Here is a 21,527-nt window from a genome sequence, read left to right on the forward strand (position 1 = left end):
CTTCAATGACTGATAGTGCTGAATCTTTTTTGGAAAGGAAAAAAAAAAAAAAGAATTGAAATATGCTTTGGATCTACCAAGTAGGAAATTTTGGAAGACAGGAAACGATTAAATATATTTAAAAAAAAAAAAAAAAAAAAAAAGTCTTCCAGCTCCTAAAACTCAGATGCGTATTCTAGGGAAGCTAATTTATTGTTCTTTCAAGTACGATTATAGCTCTCTTTGCTTAGTCCTAATGATTTAGAGAACAAAATTCTCCAAAGAAAAGCCACAGAAATGTAAGGGATGAGGCCCCAGGACCTTCAGCTTCCCTGCTTTCTCAGTGTGGCTTTGCTATGGATGATGTGGGCAGAGTACCGCAGAAGCAGTGTGGAAAGGCCCAGCAAGCGTCTTTACCCAGATGCAGCAACTTTACATGGGGGTAAGTGGCTCATGCGCCACTGCTGGGAGGTCAGGAAGCGCCATGTTCTTAGAATCAAATAAGACTCCAAGACATGATCCACTCCAATCCCCTCCCCCTGGGCATTCAAGATAGTCTTCCTAATACTTACCTCTTCTTGAACAGTCTCTGCTATCTCTTAGCGGGGAAAAGTTCAGTTTTGCTCTATGAAAGGCAAGATTAAAGCTAAGAGAGCTCTGTGCTGCATTGGCAAACTTGGGTTTTATAACTTCCATGCAGGCTGACAGGCTGAAAAAGATTCGGTGAGGTCCTGTGGTCACCTCAGTAACAAAGCTTTTAAAGCTTCCATCATCAGAGGCAACATGCAGAAGCCTGCTGGTAACACAGGAGAACTGAAAGGGCAGCGAGGGCTTGTGACTACAAACGTGGCTGCTGCTCTCAGTTCTGAGTCTTAGGGGCTTTTTTGGTCTTTTTAAGCTGGCCTGAACAAACATGCATATATAGATATAGATATTCCAAAAGAGTTAGATTAACCCCCGTTTTCAACCCAGATATTATGGGATATGGTCATTATTTGGTTCACTCAAAATTTATATTTTAACAATGCATCAGTGTGACAGCTACTTTCTATTAGAGTCATTTTGTTAGGCATCTGGAATGACCAACTGTCCTGATTTGCCCCGGATTCTCCCAGTTTTAGCACCGATAGTCCTGTGTCCCAGGAAAGCCCTGTCTTGGCAAGTAAGGGCAGTTTGTTGCCCTGCTGCTAGCTCTAGGTTTGGACTTCAGGTCTGTATTGCTGAAGTGTCTAAAAGTGGATTTTAAGAGGACTTGCTACAAAAAAAAAAAAAAAAAAGCTGAAAAATTTTAAATCTTCACCATAAATTTCCAGCCATATTCTACTCAAAAGATGATTTTTAAAAAAAAAAACAACCCAGTGATCGATCTCATATACCAGGCAAGAAATGGTTTCTTACTTTGTGGGGATGACTTAATGTATGGAGGAAATTATACCATACCTAGAAATTGGCTATAATAAATACCACTCCAGTGAGGTTCTGTATTATTACATTATTTTTTCCTCCAATTTCCACATTTTAAAGCCTAATAAATAATACATAAAATGACAGGCAGACATAACAGCATAAAATAAAAACCTCACATTTCTTTGGTTCTATTCAAGACCTTGTAACCTGCACACTGTAGGCAAACCCTCCAGAGTTGGAGAAATGATGAAAGCAGCATACTCTCTAGGGGTCACACCTGTAGTACCCAAAAGTCTGGCCAAGAAAGAAGCCATTGGACTTCAACCTGTCCCCTTGATCCAATGCCAGATACTTCAAGAAAACCAAAAGACTTCAGTACCTGGACCTGCAAAGTGAGAACTGTAGAGTCAAGATGAGAATTGGCTTCATCCATGTTGGAAATGTTAACGTTTTAATACTATACAGTTAGACATTAGATGGTCTGCTATCTGAAGCATTTCCACCGTGCTGAAGAATTAGTCTCTTTGACCTTGTAGTAGGCAGAATAATAGGTCCCAAATATGTTCAGTCCTAATCCCAGGAACCTGTAAATACATATCCTTACAGATAAAGGGACCTCAAAGATGTGATTAAATGGAGGCCCTGGTGATGAGGAGATTAGCCTGGCTTATCCAGGTATGTTCAATCTTATCACAAGCGTCCTTAAAAAATCAGAGAACCTTTCCTGGCTAAAAATTAAGAAGATGTGACTATGGTAGAAAGACACACAGAGAGGCAATGCTACTGGCTTTGAAGATGGAGGAAGCTCTAGAAGCTGTAAAAGGCAAGGAAATAAATCCAACCCAGAGAGCCTTCAGAAAGAAACACAGTCCTATTGAAACTTTGCTTTTAGCCTGGTGAAATCCCTATAGAATCTAACCTACAGAATGGTAAGATAATACATTTGTGTTGTTCTAAGCCACTAGGTTTGTAATAATTTGTTGCAGCAGTCATAGAAAACTAATACATCTTTTATCACAGTTGCTGTTCAATAATGCCTGGGTAGTATTTTGCTTCTAACCTCAATATTTGACCATTACCTCATATTTAATTTGCTTCCATGTGTATACTTTGAAAACTAAATTTAGCACTAGACCAAATATTCTCAAAATCCCCATGACAGTACAGAATGATACTTCCTTTTACTTGTCTACTTTGTTTAGCTTCTTGCCTTTGTTAGCACAGAGACTACTTACATCAGGAACTACTGAGCATAACTGAAACCACTGATTTTGTGTGAAGGAAAAATGCTTTTAGGTGAGTGGAAAATGGCAAATAACCTCTTTAAAGTTGTGTGCAAAGACACGGTAGTTCACCAGGTTCACAATGTCTCCCTAGAGTGCTCTGGATGTCACAATGACTGGAAGATGCCACAGCCTTTTGTGAACCAAGGACAGGGATACCAAAGAGGATAATGAAGAATTGTCCCATTGGACATGCCAGCAAACTCCATTGACAAACTCTGCTTGGATTGATTTGAAAAATTTAAGCATACTTATTAGCATGACAGAAATCAACTCAAAGAACATCAGATACTTATAAAAGAGTCATTATTAGTAGCATTTGATAGAATACGGGATGTCTCAGCCCTCACCTAAAATACATTAGGTACTTGAATCCAAAAGAACTGGACTATAGGGCAGCAAAAGCGATACGTGGTCTTAAAAGCACACATGCACAAAGGGTTTTCTTCCAATCAGCTCTAGACCAGAGATTCTCAACCCTGGCTGCACGTTAAGGTCACCTGGGGAGCTTTAAGGAACACCTATAGATGTTCAGGCCCCAACCATGGAGATTCTGATTCAGCTGGTCTGGGTAGGGCCTGGAATTAGGGTTTCTAGATGCTCCCCTGGAGGCTCTGACATGAAGCCAGGACTGAGAACCACTGCTCTGTCCATAGGGAGCAGCCTCCTGCACATACTCACATGAATGTGGCTGCTCCACAGATTTGAATCAGTTCTTCCCTTCCTGTTTTGTAGTACAGTTATCACCACCCATTCATTGTTCCAAAAAAAGAAATCTGGGAGTTATTCTAGACGTCTTCCTCTCCTTTACTTCTCACCTTTAATCAACAATTCCCTCAGTTCTCCCAAATCCAGCCCAACATTTCCAGACCCAAGACCTCCACTGGTCTCCCTTCCATTAGTCTCTCCCCACTTCTCTGCTGCCTAAGGAATTATCCTGTAAAAAAAAATTCTGATTGTGTGCCCCTTTCTGCCTCTCTACTCAGCAGAGAAAATTCAAACTCTGGAGCCTGCCCCTTAGGGTCCCTCCCAGGCTTCACCAGCCTTCTTCTCTAGCCTCATCTCCTCAGTTGGCTACTTTCTGGCCACACCCTGGCCACCCTAAATTTCTAAAGCTTCCTGGAATAAGTCATGCCCTCTGGGGCCTCTGTGTACACTTACACGTGATTTCTTATTCTTGGAATGCCCTTCTCTACTTCTCTGACTGAAGGCACCTCATGGATAGCTCAAACACCCCTTTCCCTTCAAGCTTCTTCCCCTCCCCATCTTGGTTCTCTCCTCCAGCAGCATCCACCACACCCTGCTCCCACCTGACTCAGCTGGACACAAGCACCTCCTTCTTTACACACTTTTCTCCTCTGTGAGACTGAACAACTCTGGGCCAAGGCCTGTGTATTTTTCATGTACATATTCCCAGTATCTGGCATGCATTCTTTTGTCCATTCATTCAACAGTTTTATTAAATATATAACAAGTGCCAGACACCTTGCTAGATGCTGGAGGCAAATGGTTAGGAAGTTATTTGCTATTCTGGCTCTCGCAGAGCTTGTATTCTTGAAAGGGAGGCAGATGGCTGGATGAGTGTTTGTGGTGAAACAGGAAGGTCCATCAGAGGATTGGGAGCTTTGTTTTGTTTTATGCTTGCATGTTTCCAGTATATTCAAAAGTGAAGAAATGTCAAAAACAGGTTTCAAAAATTATGGCATATTCTGAATGTTTACATTTGACAGAGTTGTATGATGAAGGCCGTTGTTTCATTGTCAGTACATCTCTGACAGATCACCTCATTTGGAGATATCCAAAGTCCAAATTTGCAAACCTTATAAACATGAGTTGAAGAAAATTGATCCTCTTATCCTAAGGAAGGTCTGATACCTAGTCAACATGAAATAAATACCTGCTGAATGCATAAATGGATGGATGATTAGCTCCAGTAAAGCAAATCAGGTTATGAGTAGGTTTTATTTTTTATTAGCATTTGCTGTATTCCCTAAACAGTTATGTAAATAAACAATTAAAAGCCCAACAATTCAACAAGTGCCCATAATCCAATGCGGAAAGAAGAGAAGTAGGTAGAGGTATAAATGAAACAATTCCAGCCACAAGTTGACAACTGTTGAAATTGGGTGATGGAGATGTAGGAGTTCATTATATTATTCTCTCTACTTTGGTATATGCTTGGCATTTTTCATAATGAAGTTACATTTTAAAATGTGGGGGGGAATCTAAGTCACTGACTACAGGAAACTGTGTATCTTGGAGTAGGCAAACACATTATCACCCGTCTAGGATTATGGTTACCTTTCAAGTCTACAACAAGATTCAAATGCTATAGCTAGTTCCGAAAGCTAAGTAAGCTTCTTCAAGATGAAACCCCTACAGCATTAGATTGACCTTTTGTTGTTGTTGCTGCTGCTGCTGGAAAAGCCCTTACAATGTTTACAACCATCTGTTAAGAACAGGGTTTACTTTTCTCTGACCTAATCTGCCTCATCTGAGGTTTTATCTTGCACAGGGTATGCCCTCAATGTCTGCCACCTATTAATTATGTTTGTGCCATAGGGATACATTCTGTTAAGGCAGCAGCCTCAAAGGCTCTCCAACTCAGGTTTTTAGAAGAAAATGAAAAAATTCTGGATGAAAATCAATTTTAAATATTATTAAAGACAGCCATTTTTTCTTTAAATCCTGAAGTCGTGTCACTATTGATAAGGACTCTATGACTGTTTCTTTCAATAAAACATCACATGTTTTCATCTATAGACCACTTAACATTTTTTTTCCTCTTTAAGTTCTGGTTAAATTCAAGATTCTTGAAGAAAATATGTCAGAATTCTTACCTCTTCAGTTCCTAAAGCCTGAGGCTCACTGGCAGATCTGGCTGTTGAGAAAGCAGAGAGAAAAATGAATTTTTTAAAAGGAAAAATAACATGATACACAAGAGCTGGATGAGCAGAATGAATGAAGTTTCTGACACGGGGGTGGGTGATAATGGCAGTGTAGTTATAAGGGCAGGAGGTCTCACAGGTTTACGTTTCAGAGCCTAGAAATGAATCTTTTATTAACTCTTTTCCTTTTAAGAAATAGATTTGTGAAATTGGAGTCCCTTTCTTTGTGAAATCCCCTAGCGTGCAAGAAAACGCGAAAACACAAAGCACCCACTTAGGAAACTAGACGAAGCAGAGTTCTTGGTGGGAGAGGCTGTATACCAATGGAATGAATAAGAACCATCTTTCCTTCTGACCTAACCTAATTTGCTCCGAGCAGGACCAAAGCAGCAGAGATCAACACAGTCTTGTTCCAGGTATTAGGGACAGAGTTTGAGTGCATACAGTTTGTGTGTATCTGGCCCTTTAGGAGGGTGGAGAGGACACGTTGGTGGTTATAAGAGTATCTTTGGCACCCAAAGCTTCAAAAGGCTGTTTGGAAGTAGAAGACACCTATGCCCTTAGCCACTGATGACCTCTGTGGCTGTCGAGCAGAGGTGGCCTACTTTTGGCCAGTGCCGAGTGTGGTTCCTACGGGAGAAAGTTCCTGCGTAGATGAGCTTCTTTATTCCTGAAAAGCTTTACAGCGCTCAGCTCAAAGGGAATTGCTAAAGCCTCAAGGAACACTTTCCCATTCCTATTTTGCTGTGTCTGAGAACAAAGAGATATCTCACATCTAGAATATTATGAATGAGGGTGGAACTCAGATTCACAAGGGGTTCTAGGACCCAATGAACATCAGTATCTCCAGAGGCCTCACATTACTTGAGACTGGCATGTTTGCTACAATGTCAACCCAACCAATTATATTCCCAGACTACCATAGGGGCCATACATTTTTAAATGGGCTAAAGTTATTAGAAAACCATTATCTCATGATTAATGACAGCAAAAAGGAGAAAAAAAAAAAAGCCAAGGGCTAAAAACAACTTATTTTCAGAGAATGAACCCTAGAGTAACAAAGACTAGGTGCGACACGCAAAATAAGCCTGTTCAAGGGGGTTCTGGATCCGGCACTCATTTGTTATTGGTGATAGTGGAAGCTGGCACAACTTCTCTCGAAAGCCGTCTGTTCCTGTTTATCAAGAGACCCAAATATGCTCTCAGTCATTGTTTTAGTGATGCCACTCCATGACTTTAACCAAAACAAACCCAAAATGTGGACAAAGAAGAATTATCAAGGTGTTAGAAATAGCCTAAATATCAATAATTCAACCTATTAAGTAAAACAGAAACTCCACATGATAAAATTTTAAAACAACAAATACAAGAAATTTAAATGGGCCAGGTGCAGTGGCTCACGTCTGTAATCCCAGCACTTTGGGAAGCCAAGGAGGGAGGAACACTTGTGTCCGGGAGTTCGAGACCAGCCTGGGCAACATAGCGAGACATGTTCTCTACAAAAAAAGTCAAAAGTTAGCCAGGCATGTTGACGCACACCTGTGTTCCCAGCTACTTGGAAGGCTGAGGTGGGAGGATAGCTTGAGCCCAGGAGAGTGAGGCTGTAGTGAGCCATAATCATGCTACTGTACTCTAGTCTGGGTGACAGAGTGAGATGCTGTCTCAAAAAAGAAAAAAAGCTTTAAATGATGAAAAAATGCATTTTATATTCTCTTTTTACTTAACTTTATTTTAAAATTAATAAATACTGTTACTTTAAAAAGTAACTTAAAATAAGGTTACTTTATTATGAAGTAAAAAGAATATAAAATGCATTTTTGTCATTTAAATTTTAAAGTAAAAATATAAAATATTACATATAGTGTGAACTCAACAATTTTCTAATATACATATTTACATATATTAATATTTTTAAGATATATATTTTCTATGTCAATATATTTTTCTAATATATACATACTAACATATATTATATACATACATATATATGTTGTATTATATAACACATTTTCTAGTATAATTATACACAGTATCTTTCTAATACATAAAGACTAGAAGAAAATACATCAAAATATAAACAATATGTTTCCTCTGTTCAGTAGAGTAACCAAAGTGGCAGAAATTGCTAGATATACCCCAACATCTGCTCTTGTCTTCTTCCATGGTTTTAATAGAATTCTAAGCTAAGCACCTACATATCAATAATAGTTACCTTCCCCAACCTCCCTTGCTGCTAGGTATGTGGCCATGTGACAAAATTCACTGGTACAGCATCAAAAGTGGTATGTGTAACTTCTGGGTCAGAGCTTCCCCTTCTAACTTCTTCCATCCTGCCCGTTATAGCAGAGCCTTTATGGCAAGCCACATTAGATGATGAAAGTGAGAGAAACCTCATAGGAATGATAGAACAACAGGATAGAAGGAGGCTGGGTTCCTGCATGATCTTGTGGAGCATAGCTACCTTGCCAGTCCTGGGCCATCCATATCTGGATTGTCACATTAAAAAGAAGTAACTTCTAACTTATGTTAGCCACTGTGAACTCAGGCCTCTGTTACATGTAGTTCAACTAACAATTTAATTAATAGATGGGGCCATTTTTATTTTTTCTTTCAAATTTTCAATAATTTCCACATTTTTCAATAATCAGTATGAATTACTTTGCTGATCCGAAAAAAACTAAGTTTTGTTTACTAATGTTAAGAAAATTAAACATAGTATAAAGTTTGGGCAACATGTGCCTTCTTTCCACATAGGAGAGGAAAAACGAAATCTATAGTTTAAAAAGTTCTGCTTTAAAATCTGATTGAGGCATACTCTAAGCAGTAAAACTTTAGCCAATGCATTATAATTATTCATTACAGAGGATACCCAGACTTTTTTTTTTTTTTGAGACAGGGTCTTGCTCTGTCACCCAGGCTGGAATGCAGTGGTGTGAACGTGGCTCACTGCAGCCTCAACTTCCTGGACTCAAGCAACCCTCCTGCATCAGCCTCCCAAGTAGTAGCTGGGACCACAGGTGCACACCACAACGTCCAGCTAATTTTTTTTTTATTTTCTATAGAGACAGGTGTCTCTACATTGCCCAAGCTGGTCTCAAACTCAGGAGTCAAGCAATCCTCCTGCCTCAGCCTCCCAAAGTGCTGAGAGTACAGGCATGAGCCAATACACCCAGCCAGACTTTTTTTTTCTTCTTTTTTTTGAGATGAAGTTTCGCTCTGTCACCCAGGCCGGAGTGCAGTGGTGTGATCTCGGCTTACTGCAACCTCCTCCTCCCAGGTTCACGCCATTCTCCTGCCTCAGCCTCCCAAGTAGCTGGAACTACAGGCGCCCGCCACCACATCCGGCTAATTTTTTGTATTTTTAGTAGAGACAGGGTTTCACTGTGTTAGCCAGGATGGTCTTGATCTCCTGACCTCATGATCCGCCCACCTCGGCCTCCCAAAGTACTGGGATTTCAGGCGTGAGTCACAGTACCTGGCCCCAGACTTCTTAAAGTGAATTTAGAAACAGTCTTCAAAACAGATTTGTGTGTACACTCATACCTTTAATTTAAGGGTGCTGTTGGTTCTTCACATGGAATCATACTGGATTTCTCCTACAGTAATTCCACTGGCCCATGAATTTGGTTGACTGTCCATCAACCAAGTGTATGCTTTGATTTTATTTTCCCTTGGAGTAGTAATAGATTTGGCAGAGCTCACATAACCTTCCTGGTCTCCTTTGTGTCCCACAGGTCTGCATTATAAGATGACTGTCCAAGATAAAGGAGTCATACCTAGTCCATAAAATAGAGAAACGATATCTTGCCTACTTGGGAATCAGATCTGAAACAATGGCCTCATTAAAACCAGCCTCTAACCATATTAGAATAATATGCTGAGATCATTTAAACCTGTAATAATGTTCATCAGCAGCATTTGGTGCCTTTTAGAGGATCATTAAAACCTTGTGCAGAGGCACACAAGACACTCCACAAGGTTGACCTTAGAGACTTACATGAAGTCATATATCAGGGAAAGAAACTATTTTCCCCAAGAGAATGCCAAATGATCCTTTTCTCCCTTGTGAACCACAATATCCAACACTAATATGACTAACCTATATTCAATAACAAAGGCAGGATGCCAGGGTTTCTTCACTTCCCTCTCAGAATGACTGTGCCAGTACATTCTTGAGAAACCCCTTCACTCTCTCCTGCAGTAGGCAAATTGAAGCTAATAGTCAAAGCTCTGAATTCTGTTTCTCTCCCCCTCTTGCCTTTGCAGGAACATAAGCAAGCCAACTCAACAGGCCTAATTACCATGGTAACAACATGCACCGTGATTATGAGTGTGTTTGTTTTTTAAAATGACTCACAGATTGTTCCCCCAGAAGCCCCAGACACACAGGTTTCTGGCTGGTTTATAAAATCCATCTGAAGTTTTCTTGCACATATCTTGTGCCTATTATCATAACTGGTGTGATGAAGAGAGATTCATCAAATATGCCTTTCTCCTTAAGGATGAAAAAACCCATTTTGTTCCTTAAACACTCCAAGATTAATCAATTTAAACCTCAGGTTTATAATGAAATTAATTTGAGTTTGTACACTGGAGATAATTAATCTGTTCCTAATTTAAATAATTAAGGTATTTCATAATGTGGTTTTAGAGACCCAAATGAAATAATCAGGTGAAATAAACAGTGAAAAATATAAAATAAAACAGTCTAAATCTACAGTATTTCATAATGTGGTTTTAGAGACCCAAATGAAATAATCGGGTGAAATAAACTTAGTGAAAAATATAAAATAAAAGTCTAAATCTATGGGTACATGACCACATGTAAAGTGTTACAAAAGAATAGATGTCAGTCTTAATACCAAGACGTTTTCAAACAAATCTACAAAACAACAGCATTTATTTTAAAAATGCAAACATGAAAGAGTCCAGACATTTGGAGAGCTGTGGACTACTTCCACTCATCTATTCAATAAATATCATTTTAGACCCTCTATGTACTAAGCACCATTGTTTATAACTGGAACATCACAATAGGGCTTAGGGAAGACTATTTTCTCATGGGAGGCAAAGGCCATGGGCATGGCTCAGTGCATTATCTTCTCTTAGGGAGCTCCTTTGCTTCACAAGGCACCATTCTGGCTAAGGTTATCAGTGAGAGGGAACATTACCTAATGATTATACCAGGCCTGGAGTTCAGAGTCCTAACATCGGCATCACAGTGGACTCCCTCAAAACAAATAAAACATATATATGCTAGTAATTTTAATATGTTGATTTCTTCTGTGTGAAGTGGAAATAAACCCTATTTTAAAAGAAATTTAAATGGAATTTATATAAATCTATTTCACTTAAATCCCTTGATGCTAACATATAATACATTACACACACACACACACACACACACACACAGACACACACACAAAATAGTCATTTAAAATTACTATATTCAAATATCTACTGTACTGTAACCAATAATATATTTTTTTCTCTAGAGTTTGAAGGGCAAACCAGATTGTTTCAATCCGTATAGGCTAGGTTATATTGTGGCAACAACTCAAAAACTCTCTGGCTTATTTGAGCAAAGCTTATTTCTCACTTTCTCTCCATGTCCACTGCGGTTTGGCAGAGATGATCTTTGTGTTGTCTTGACTGTTCAACCCAGGCTTAAGAGTGCAGAGACCACTTCTATCCTTCAACCATGGCACTCACATGCTGGTTCTGATGGCCTCTTCCAGGAAGTGACACACCTCACTTCTGTTCACTTCACCCGCCAAGGCAAAGTATGTGGTCACACCTAACCAAAGCAGACTGGGAAGTGGAAGCCTATCCTGAGTTGAAAAGGAAAACTGGAGATATTGATAGCCAAGCACATGGATTCCTGAACAAATAGCACAAACCCAGACTAACACTTCATGAAGTCAAAACGACATCCGACGATAATAGGCTTCCTTCGGGGATGCCTTATTCCAAGGTCTGAGCACCTATGATTAATGTTGGGTCATAGCAATCATTTCTGCAGAATTTGGTGCAAATCCCTTGGATAGAATAAAAGATAGTCTACTGCAGACTTGTGGTAACAATAACTTATACTAATAATAGATTCATTTTGAATAATTACGTTACAATTCAGGCACCTTGCTAAGTAAACATTTCACATTTATTATGTAATTTTCTCCTGACAGTTTTGTGAAGTAGATATCATCTTATTTCCCATTTTATAGATGAAGAAGCTGAGGCATAGGAAGCTTAGGAAATTTGCCCAAGTAATTCTGACTCTAAACCAATATCCTTTAACTACTACGCTCTCCTACGTGCTATCTTTGAATGTTACTTTTCCACACTTCAGTATTTTATGATTATTTTAAGATGAATAAGACTAGTTGGACTATATATATATATATTTTGCCTAGGACTTTTCACCTCTACTTAAATTTTTCTTATTTTAATTTTAAAAGTCATAAAACTATTTAATATCAACTTTTTTCCAAAGAAAAAATAAAAATGTCAGTGAAATGTCTTAATGCCCATATAGAGCAATGTTCCCTAAACACAACCATCATTCATGAGGTTTAAAAAAATGGCAAAGGATCAATTAGTTTTCCTAAATAAAGCCTCTATAATGAAAGAAAATGAAAGTGAGGGTTTTTTTCGGTTTAAATTTTTTCACAATTTTTCTTATATGGTTCTAATATATAAGATATATATATATCACAAAAATACTCTCCTTAAACAGAGCTCTGTTGGCAAAGTCTAGAATTAACTTACTTTCCTGTCTAAAAATGCAAATCTAAGAGTAGGAAGCACTCCATCATTTATTTAAAAAAGTACTCCTACCATTAATGCTTAGTCTGTTATGATGAACATGCACAGAAATACACCTTAGAGACAAGTAGTCAAAACACTGTAATGACAGCAGTTCCACTGAAATTTCCCTTTTTCACTATTGCTGCTTCACATGCATAGCCTCTGAAATATAATGCCAAAGTAGGCGGTAGCAACCATAAAGAGACTGTAACAATAATGGAACTGTATATGCTGCCTCCGGAGCTGGAAAGTGGAAACTATTTTCTAAATAACTCATAATCAGAAATTCCAGAGATGATCCATTCTTCTTTACAGGTACTGTAGTCAACAAAATACCTACCTCTCTAGAGAAAACAAGGTTTTCATTTAAGTTTGACAGATACTATACACAGAACACTTGGCGTCTCTAGCTCATTACTTGGCCCAGGGTAGATTTTTACGTAGACCAAATTGATTTAAATGACCAGTCAGGAAAATTCAATTTCATTATATATATATATATATATATATTTTATAATGCAGAAATGCAGGGCTGGTTGTCTAAATTAAATGGCATTCTTATTGCTTTATAGGACCTGATGTATTTCCTTCTGGAATATTTTGTTTAGGAGGTTATTCTTCACTTTGCCCAGCTTCCTCCAGTCTGTGTTTTTTGCCAGGATTCTTCCTCTGGCCTACCTGGATCATTGCTAAAAACAAAAACAAGTTTTTAAAAAATATATATATTTTCTTTTGGGTTCAAGGGGACATGTGTAGGTTTGTTATATAGCCAAAAACAAGGCTTTTGTTCGTGTTTTTCTCAAAAGGAAATGCGTGGAAACTCTGTTCAATTCAATGTTGTATGATATTGCTCAGTTATTTAAGCTTTTTAGCCTTGATATCTTCACTTATAAAATGGGAATAATAATAGTAGCCAACTCTATTGACTCTCTACCCACTAACCCCCTCTTCCTTGCTAACAGAACCAGACTCTTTTGCTGGGGTTTGATGACTTTGTTTTTCAGAGGCTGGGCTGCTCCATGGCCTCAGGAGGAAACTCTTAAATTAGCCAATCACAGTGGTTCTGTCTGCCTACTTACTCATACATAGAGCATGTGAGTTGTGAGGGGAAATTCCACTGGACACAGATTTTCTGTGACTTTAAGAAGCGCCATGGCAGGGCAAGGTAGCTCGGGCCTGTAATCCCAGCACTTTGGGAGGCCGAAGTGGGTGGATCTGTTGTGCTCAGGAGTTCAAGACCAGTCAGGGTAACACGGTGAAACCCCATCTCTACTAAAATACAAAAATTAGCTGGGCATGGTGGCACGCACCTGTGGTCCCAGCTACTCAGGAGGCTGAGGTGAAAGGATCAGCCCTCCCACTGCAGGCTGAGGCTGCAATGAGTCATGATCATGCCACTGCACCCCAGCCCGGGCAACAGAGCGAGACCCTGTCTCAACAAACCAAAAAGAGCCACATAACAAATCAGCCGCCCCTTGATATGCCTCTACGTATGAAATATGCCTTTAATTCCAAAATTGTAGCAGCCATGTCCACACCGTGACGGGAGATCAACCTGCTGAAGGTGTCACAGTAGGAGGAAGGGAAGAATCCAGGTTGCTAAAGACATTATCCAGCTACCACATAAGTAACTCTGAAGCTACCCTCTCAGAGGTCTTGGGATCAATTTCCTATTGTTTACACCATTTTTGTAGGGCATTCCTTTACCAGCAGCCAGAAATATCCTGATAGAAAAATAGTGGCCTTATTTCATAGGGTTATTTTAAAAACTAGCTAAAACAGTATAAAGTATCCAGCACAAACTGAATGCTTAATAAATGCTCATTCTCAACTTAATTCTTGACATATGTTCATCTTCACTTATTCAAACTAGTTAATGCTTTCTTTACTCTGTGTGGTCTGAATGACTCCTCTAGGAGGTTTTCCCTGGTTCCCCAAAACAGAATTAAGGGCAGAAGTGATTGCTTTCTTCTCTTTATTCAGATAAAGATAATATCAGGTACCTAAGGTTATTTTAAACAATAAGAACAGTATTTAATTCAGACAAGTAGTGTAGTGCTGATTGCAGTGTAGAACGAAAAAAATGTAATAAACAGAGTAGTCTTCCTGACTGTGTAAATCAATTTGAACTAAATAAAATCCAACCCAGATCAAGTAATCAACACAGCAGCCAAGTGTTCTGCATTTGGAGTCCACAAAGTTTATTGAAAAGCTGCTTTCTGTAGGGAAAAGACATATTTTGTAGATTACAGTACATGCATGTGAAGAAGGACACATGTCCTCTGAAATTTCAACTGATCCTTATTACAGAAAGGCACCTGCACCTTCTGCTCAAAACCTTCTCCACAAGCCCCCTTCACCCCAATATCTTTACATGGCTGACTCCTCAGCATCGTTTTGTTCTCAACTCAAATGTCACCTTTTCAGAGAGACCCTTCAGGGATTACTCAATGAAGTAATCTCCCAATTACCCCTGCCAGCATAGGCACAGTCCCCACCGTTCAATCTGTTTCTACTTCAATCCATCAAAGCACTCACTGCTACTTGATATTTTATTTTATTGTAAGTCATTTCTGTCAATGGGTTCCAATCCTGGTTGATTCTGATTTAATTACTCTGTGGTGAGGTTGGGACATAGATTTTTTTTTCAAAGTACCCACTCAGTGATTTCTAACATGCAGTTAGATTTAAAAACCACTGGTTTCTGTGTTTATTGAATCTCTCCCAATTCTCAAATGGAAGTTTCAAGAAAACAACTGGACAGTTTTGTTCATCCTAATCTCCCTGGCATCTTGAAAAGCACGTGGCACACTGCAGACATTAAGACTTAGAACAGATCGACTAATTGTATTGTAATTATATTTCTGTATTTGTCTGTCTTCCCCACGAGTCTGTGAGCTCTTAGAGGACAAGTACTATGTCTAACCCACTCTGCATCAAAAACTGAGTCACTCAAGAATGTTCACTAAATAAATGAATGATAAACAAACTGCATTTTGTGGTATAAGGAAGACAAAGATGAAACCAAATGTGACCGCTGTCCTCAAAGAGATTGGAGTGTGGTCAAAAAAAAAAAAAAATGCAGATTGCTGTTATACACACTAGAATGAGCTAGATGCTGTGATGAAAGAACAAAAGATTTCAGAGGAGGCATTGTTTTCTACTGGGGAAAAAAGGGAAGAAACCAAGGGAGGCTTCATGAAAGAGGCAGCATTTGAACTGAGCTTTACAGGACAGATGGAATTTGGTTATTCAGAGAAGTAAGACTGTGGGGAAGAAGTATGGAAGGGGAAGCAGGAACTAACCTATCCCAGGCAGAGAGAAAAGAACTCAAAAAACAAGTCAGCCCAGCTGGAGGTTAGGAGGGCCTGAACTAAGACACTGCCGATAAACATGGAAAAGAGTCAGTATGAAGATATTTTCCCAATCACAATTGCAAAGGGCTATATAACTTCCTGCAACTAGGGGTGCTTGCTGAGGAAAATAGTGAAGTTGAATTATCATAACTGAGGTAATGAGAAATGGGGTATCATTAACAGTTACAAAATCAGGTGAGGAGCTGGTTTTGAGGAGTGGGAAAGGTGATGGTGAGCACGGTTTTGGACATGTGAGTTTCAATTTCTGTGGGTTGGATGTTCTGGTGAATTTGCAGGCAGCTTGCTGTGCAAGCTGAGAGAGGAGGTGAGAGATCAGGATGCTTAATCAGATTTGGGACTGACCCACACAGAAACAATGACTGAAATCACAGGACAGGATTTGATTAAGGGAGAGGGAGAAATTAAATGGCCAAAGACTCGTATCTTGAGAACACTCATATTTGGGGACAGGAACTGAAGTTAGTGAAGTTGGAGCCCTCAGAGAGGTAGGAGGAAATTTGTTTCACCTACTTCTTAATTACTCTGTGTGAGTATGGAAAAACTGAGCATGTTTACAGGCAAAGAGGAAAGGACCAAGAAAGAGAAGAAACTAAATATGTAGGACAGAATTATTGTCACAACATGATCCCTTAGAAAGTAAAAGGGAATGGTATAGAGAGTCCAAGTAGAGGGTTTACTCTTGGCTTGAAGGAAAGACGGTGTTAATTTGACTTAGGAAGAAGAGGAGAATGAATGATGTGAATGATGCAGATGTTTCTGTCCCCCTACATATTCATATGTTGGAACCTGATCCCCAATGCAATGGTATTAGGACGTGAGGCCACCTTTGGAAGTGATTAGGTCATGAGTATGGAGTCCCATGCATGGGATTAGTGCCCTTATAAGAGAGACCGGAGGGAGCCAGCTGGCCCCTTTTGCCACGTGGGGACACACAGAAAGTGATGTCCATGGCCTTTGCCAGACATCAAATCTGCCAGCACCTTGGACTTTCCAGCCCATAGAAGTGTTAAAAAAAAAAAAAAAAAAAAAAAGATTTCTATTGTTTCTGGGTTACCTAATCTTTGGTAATTTGTGACAGCAATTCAAATGAACTAAAATAAAGGAAAACATGGGGGAAATTTTGAGGTGGTAAGAATGAGGTTGAGGAAGTCTGTAATATGTGCCTTCTCAGAAAGACAAAAGGTGAGGTCACTTCTAATGAATAAAGGCAGTAGGGACTTGGTTGAATGGTTTCCATTGAAAATGCACAGCAGAGAGTGAAAAGTGAACTACAAAAGGAAGAAGGAAGGAATTTTGAAAGAACAGCAATGGCCCTCGGAGATGCAGTGAATCTGAAGTAGAACCAGTCAGCCCAGTTTTCAGCCCCTCTCCTCTACCTCTGAGTGCTGGGTTCTGGGAAAAGGATCCGGGGAATGCCTGACCCCACACCCGGGCTGGCCAGGGAGCAAAGGAAGGCCAGGGAACAGGGAAGAAGTGGTCAAGAGACTGGTTTTTCAAAGCCTTTTCATTAACAGCTTGACTGTTTACACATATTTGCCAAGAGATAAAGGGGCTGATCCTGTCTTATCTTGAGCCTCTGTATACAGTGGTACTACTTCTAAGAAACATGTTATCACTAAAGTTTGAGAATTGAGCTCCCTTTTTTATTTTCAGTGTTTAATGAAGTCCTCTAGAGATTGTCTGAACATTGACTCCCACTAAATACAACTTGTTGTCTTTAACATAAGAATTTTCAAGAACCATATATTTACAGATATCTCTAATACTCTTACCTGAAAATTTAAACCTCTATGTTTAATGAAGTCCTCTAGAGATTGTCTGAACATTGACTCCCACTAAATACAACTTTTGTCTTTAACATAAGAATTTTCAAGAACCATATATTTACAGATATCTCTAATACTCTTACCTGAAAATTTAAATCTCTATTCCACAGTGGCAGCCTTTACACCTGAACAAGTGTGTACACAGAAACTCCATATTTATATAGGGTACTAAATGTAAACAGTCTACTTTTTTTTTAAACAAAATATTTTAGTCTTACAAACAATTTTAAATGTGATAACGTATAAAGACTTTGCTCTAATATGGAGGTAAGTGAAATGGAGTTTTAACTGGGAGGTAAAGAATTAATGAACTGTGCAACTCTAAATTCCAGGCCTATTTTATTATCCCTTATGAAGAGGTCGATATAGGCTGGGTCAGCCTCAGATCATTTTTAGCTCTACCATTCTAGCATGTCCTAGGCCAGGGACTAAGTCCTTCATAAAATTTGCATTATATTTTTAATTGAAAAATAATAATTGTGTATATTTATGGGGTACAATGTGATGTTTTGAGACACGTATACATTGTGATGATCAAATCAGGCTAATTAACATAGTCATCATCTTGGGGGTGAGGGTGGGAGGGTGGAGACTAAATCTTAACACAGCTCTGCAACTCTCCTCTCCCCCCCAGATCTAGTAAAGCCAGGCACCTGGGTTCTCCCAGTAATTGTAGAATGAATAGATGTGCACATTAAATAAAATTAGGGGTCATTATTTGCAAACTTCCCCCCACCCCGACCCCCAGCACATGGACAAAGTGCATTACAGAAAGTTAACATTAATTATTCAGGAGCTCTTCAAACCGTGTAAGGTCAATATCTGCCCCCACACCATAAAGCTAAGATATTGTTGCTATTCAGTAGGGTCCCTGCTAATTGTTCTGCCCAACTCTCCTCAGCCTCACCATACCCTGCCTCACCAGTTTAAGGATAAGGAGTAAAATCTGTCATGGAAAAGGAAACAGAGGATTTATTATTTTTAAAAGTGAAATTTTGGTTAGCATCACATTTCATTAGTAGAAACTTGTTGTCTCAGAAACCCATTGTATTGTTTAACTACCATAGCCCCTCCCCACAAGTTAATGCTCCCCATTATAAAGGATTTGAGAGCAATTTAGTACTTTAATTTCTCCCCTCCCTTTCTGACCATGTACCTATTGAGCATTTTTCTCTGCTGAATGAGAGGGGACCAGAAAAGCACTGAAGAAACAGCTCTCCAGTGCCTCCGTAGTGGTAGCCTGGTCTAAGACTTGACCAGCAGAATCACTGGTGTGACTGTCTACAATAAAGGTTTGAATTTCACTATCAGGTTCTGGACATCACCAACTAGCAGAAACATTTTCTTACCCTCTCCTTTTGATTTCAAATGTTACTTTTGAGAGAAGTATTTTATCTGGGCAGGGATAATACTGTTGTATAAAGGACGTTAAATACAAAGATTATGATTATGATCTAATGACACGTTAAGTTAAAAGATCCCACCATTTGAAAATGTCTCCTTGAAAATCTGACTAAAAATTGGCAAAGATTCTCAACACAATATTTCTGGGGAAAAACATAAGCAAGGAATATGAATAGACATTTTTCTAAGAAGATGTACAAATGGCCAATAAGCACAAGAAAAGATGCTCAACATCACTAATGATTAGGGAAATGCTAATCAAAACCACAAAGAGATACCACTTCATACCTCTTTGATAATGGCTATTATCAAAAACATAAATAAAAAGTAAATATTGATGAGAATGTGGAGAAAATGGAATCCTTGTTCATTGCTGGTGGGAATGTAAAATAGTGCAGCTGCTATGGAAAACAGTATGGCAGTTCCTCAAAAAATTAAATATATAATTACTATGTCTCATCAATTTCACTTCTGGGTTCCCAAAAGAAGTAAAAGCAGGGACTCTAACAGATATTTGTACACCCGTGTTCATAGCAGTATTATTTACAATAGCCAAAATGTGGCCCTGGGGCCATCAAAAGAGAGTGAACAAAGTATTGTCTATACATTCAATGGAATATTATTCAACCTTAAGGAGGAAGAAAATTCTAGCACATGCTACAACATGGATCAATCTCAAAGACATTATGCTAAGTGTATTAAGCCAGTCACAAAAGGACAAATATTGTATGATTCTACTTATATGGGATACTTGGTCAAATTCATAGAGACAGAAGTAAAATGGGGGTTTCCAGGAGCTAAGGAGGGAAAGAGGAGGTATTGATAAAGGGGTATAGAATTTCAGTTTTGCAAGATAAAAACAGTTCTGTGGATGGACGGTGGTGATGAGAGCACATCAATATACTCGCTACCACAGAACTGCATACTTAAAAAAATAGTTAAAATGGGAAATGTTATGTTATGTATATTTTATCACTATAAAAAAAGTCTCCCTAAACCTGTGAGGCAGTGGTAAAGGCCAAGAACATGCTAACTTTTCCTTATGTCACCAAGGAAGAAAAAATAACATTTGAGTATCTTCTATGTAGAAAGCACTCACTTATCCACACACAAAAGCAAAAACAAAACAAAAGAAAAACTTTGATTATGTATTACTAGCCCTTCTTTACAATGAGGAAACTGAGGTTCCTAAGTTAATGTACCAAGTTAAGTAGTAAGAACCAGTGATAGGTTTCAAAGGCAGATCTGTCTGCCTCCAAAGCCTGTGTTCTTTTCACTCCACAGTGTTTTCTCCTACCCACAGAAGTCTTTTATGAACAGGCTTTCTACTTTGACTATACAGCTTTTAGACTTAAAAGTTGGGCTTGCTTTCTGAAGCAGGCTAAACAAAGTCAGTCAACCAAACATATTCACTACATGCACCATATGAGGCCCAAGGCTGGCCATGAAATAATGGAGTCATGTTTCCATTCAGCCATTGGCCATATGGCAGAAAAAAAAAAAAATAGTACAATTAAAATTTCAGTGTTGGTCTACTCCTCAACAGCCAGTGAATACCCCAAGAAAAATCATTATGTCTTTCAATATTCCATATGGCCAGAATAAGTGGAAATAGTTTCATTTTACAGCATAGAAGCATATTCATCTTTTTGCTAAACATTCTACCATCATAGTTACTGATCTGCTGTTACTCACTAATGTTCTGCTTCAAGCTGGAATTTAACAATTAAGAAATGTTTTGTGCTGTGCAGAAAATAGGCACCTCTTAGTTGTTTTCAGAAAGATAGCAGGGCCCTCTTGACTCTACTATGCCCGTCGGGCAAGGTTTCATTTTCTTACTCATGTGTGAAACACACACAGAAGAGTAATGCAGATTGTCTGTGCCTCCCCAAACAAAGCAGGGTGTTGGCATTATCTAGTGAATACAGCCTGCAGAGGAGTAAGTACCAAAGGGTAAGCCTGTCCTCATCCATGCAGCTCAGGTTGCCAACTTTTTACTTCATTTCATGATGTACAGCTTGATTCTAGAACTCCACTGGGTCATTCTGGATCTAAGATCTACCCTAGGTCTCCTCTCTAAGAAGATGATCTTTACATAGTTCCCTTTAGGATGCAAATAGGAAGCCGAACTGCAAAATCCATGCCACGACTTGTTTTGCCCACAAGTTTGATTAAATTCAGTAAATCCTTCAAGGAGTTCCATGGTTTCAATACCAGCAGTACTTTGTCTCTTAGGCACGGTGCAGGTTTACTTTAATGAGCAAAAGACCTCCGAGAAATAGACATTTTTTTTCTTTAGTAGCTATGAAAGCTTCCCATCTCTCAAAATGTGCTGCTACTCCACAGATTTTGAGAAGCCATATCGATTTCATAAAGATAGCATTAAAAACAGCCCTATAGCTCTTCACAAGTGAGAATGATGATAAACGAGGAGATACATATATACATGCCCTCTCAACTAGCATATTTGGTATTTAAGAACCTATGTTTCAAGAATTTGTGAGTGTCAAAATATTGACATTTTTGTTATTTTTACTCCAATATAAGCAGTTTTTT

At 38.9% G+C, this 21,527-nt stretch overlaps 1 protein-coding gene across 7 annotated transcripts in view; it reads right to left on the minus strand.

Annotated features, from left to right (window-relative positions):
• GNG2 (G protein subunit gamma 2) overlaps positions 1 to 21,527 on the minus strand; it is a 127,649-nt gene that overhangs the window by 90,992 nt on the left and 15,130 nt on the right. For 6 of the 7 annotated variants that reach the window (XR_002523359.2, XR_002523360.2, XM_031668106.1 and 3 more), the window contains one exon: positions 5,510 to 5,550. The exons of the other annotated variant lie outside the window; for it this stretch is intronic. The gene's annotated coding sequence lies outside the window, so the exon portion shown is untranslated. The remainder of the gene's footprint in view (positions 1 to 5,509; positions 5,551 to 21,527) is intronic. 7 annotated transcript variants of the gene reach the window in all.

This window comes from Papio anubis, chromosome 7, assembly GCF_008728515.1.
Source record: "Papio anubis isolate 15944 chromosome 7, Panubis1.0, whole genome shotgun sequence".
Taxonomy (NCBI): Eukaryota; Metazoa; Chordata; class Mammalia; order Primates; family Cercopithecidae; genus Papio; species Papio anubis.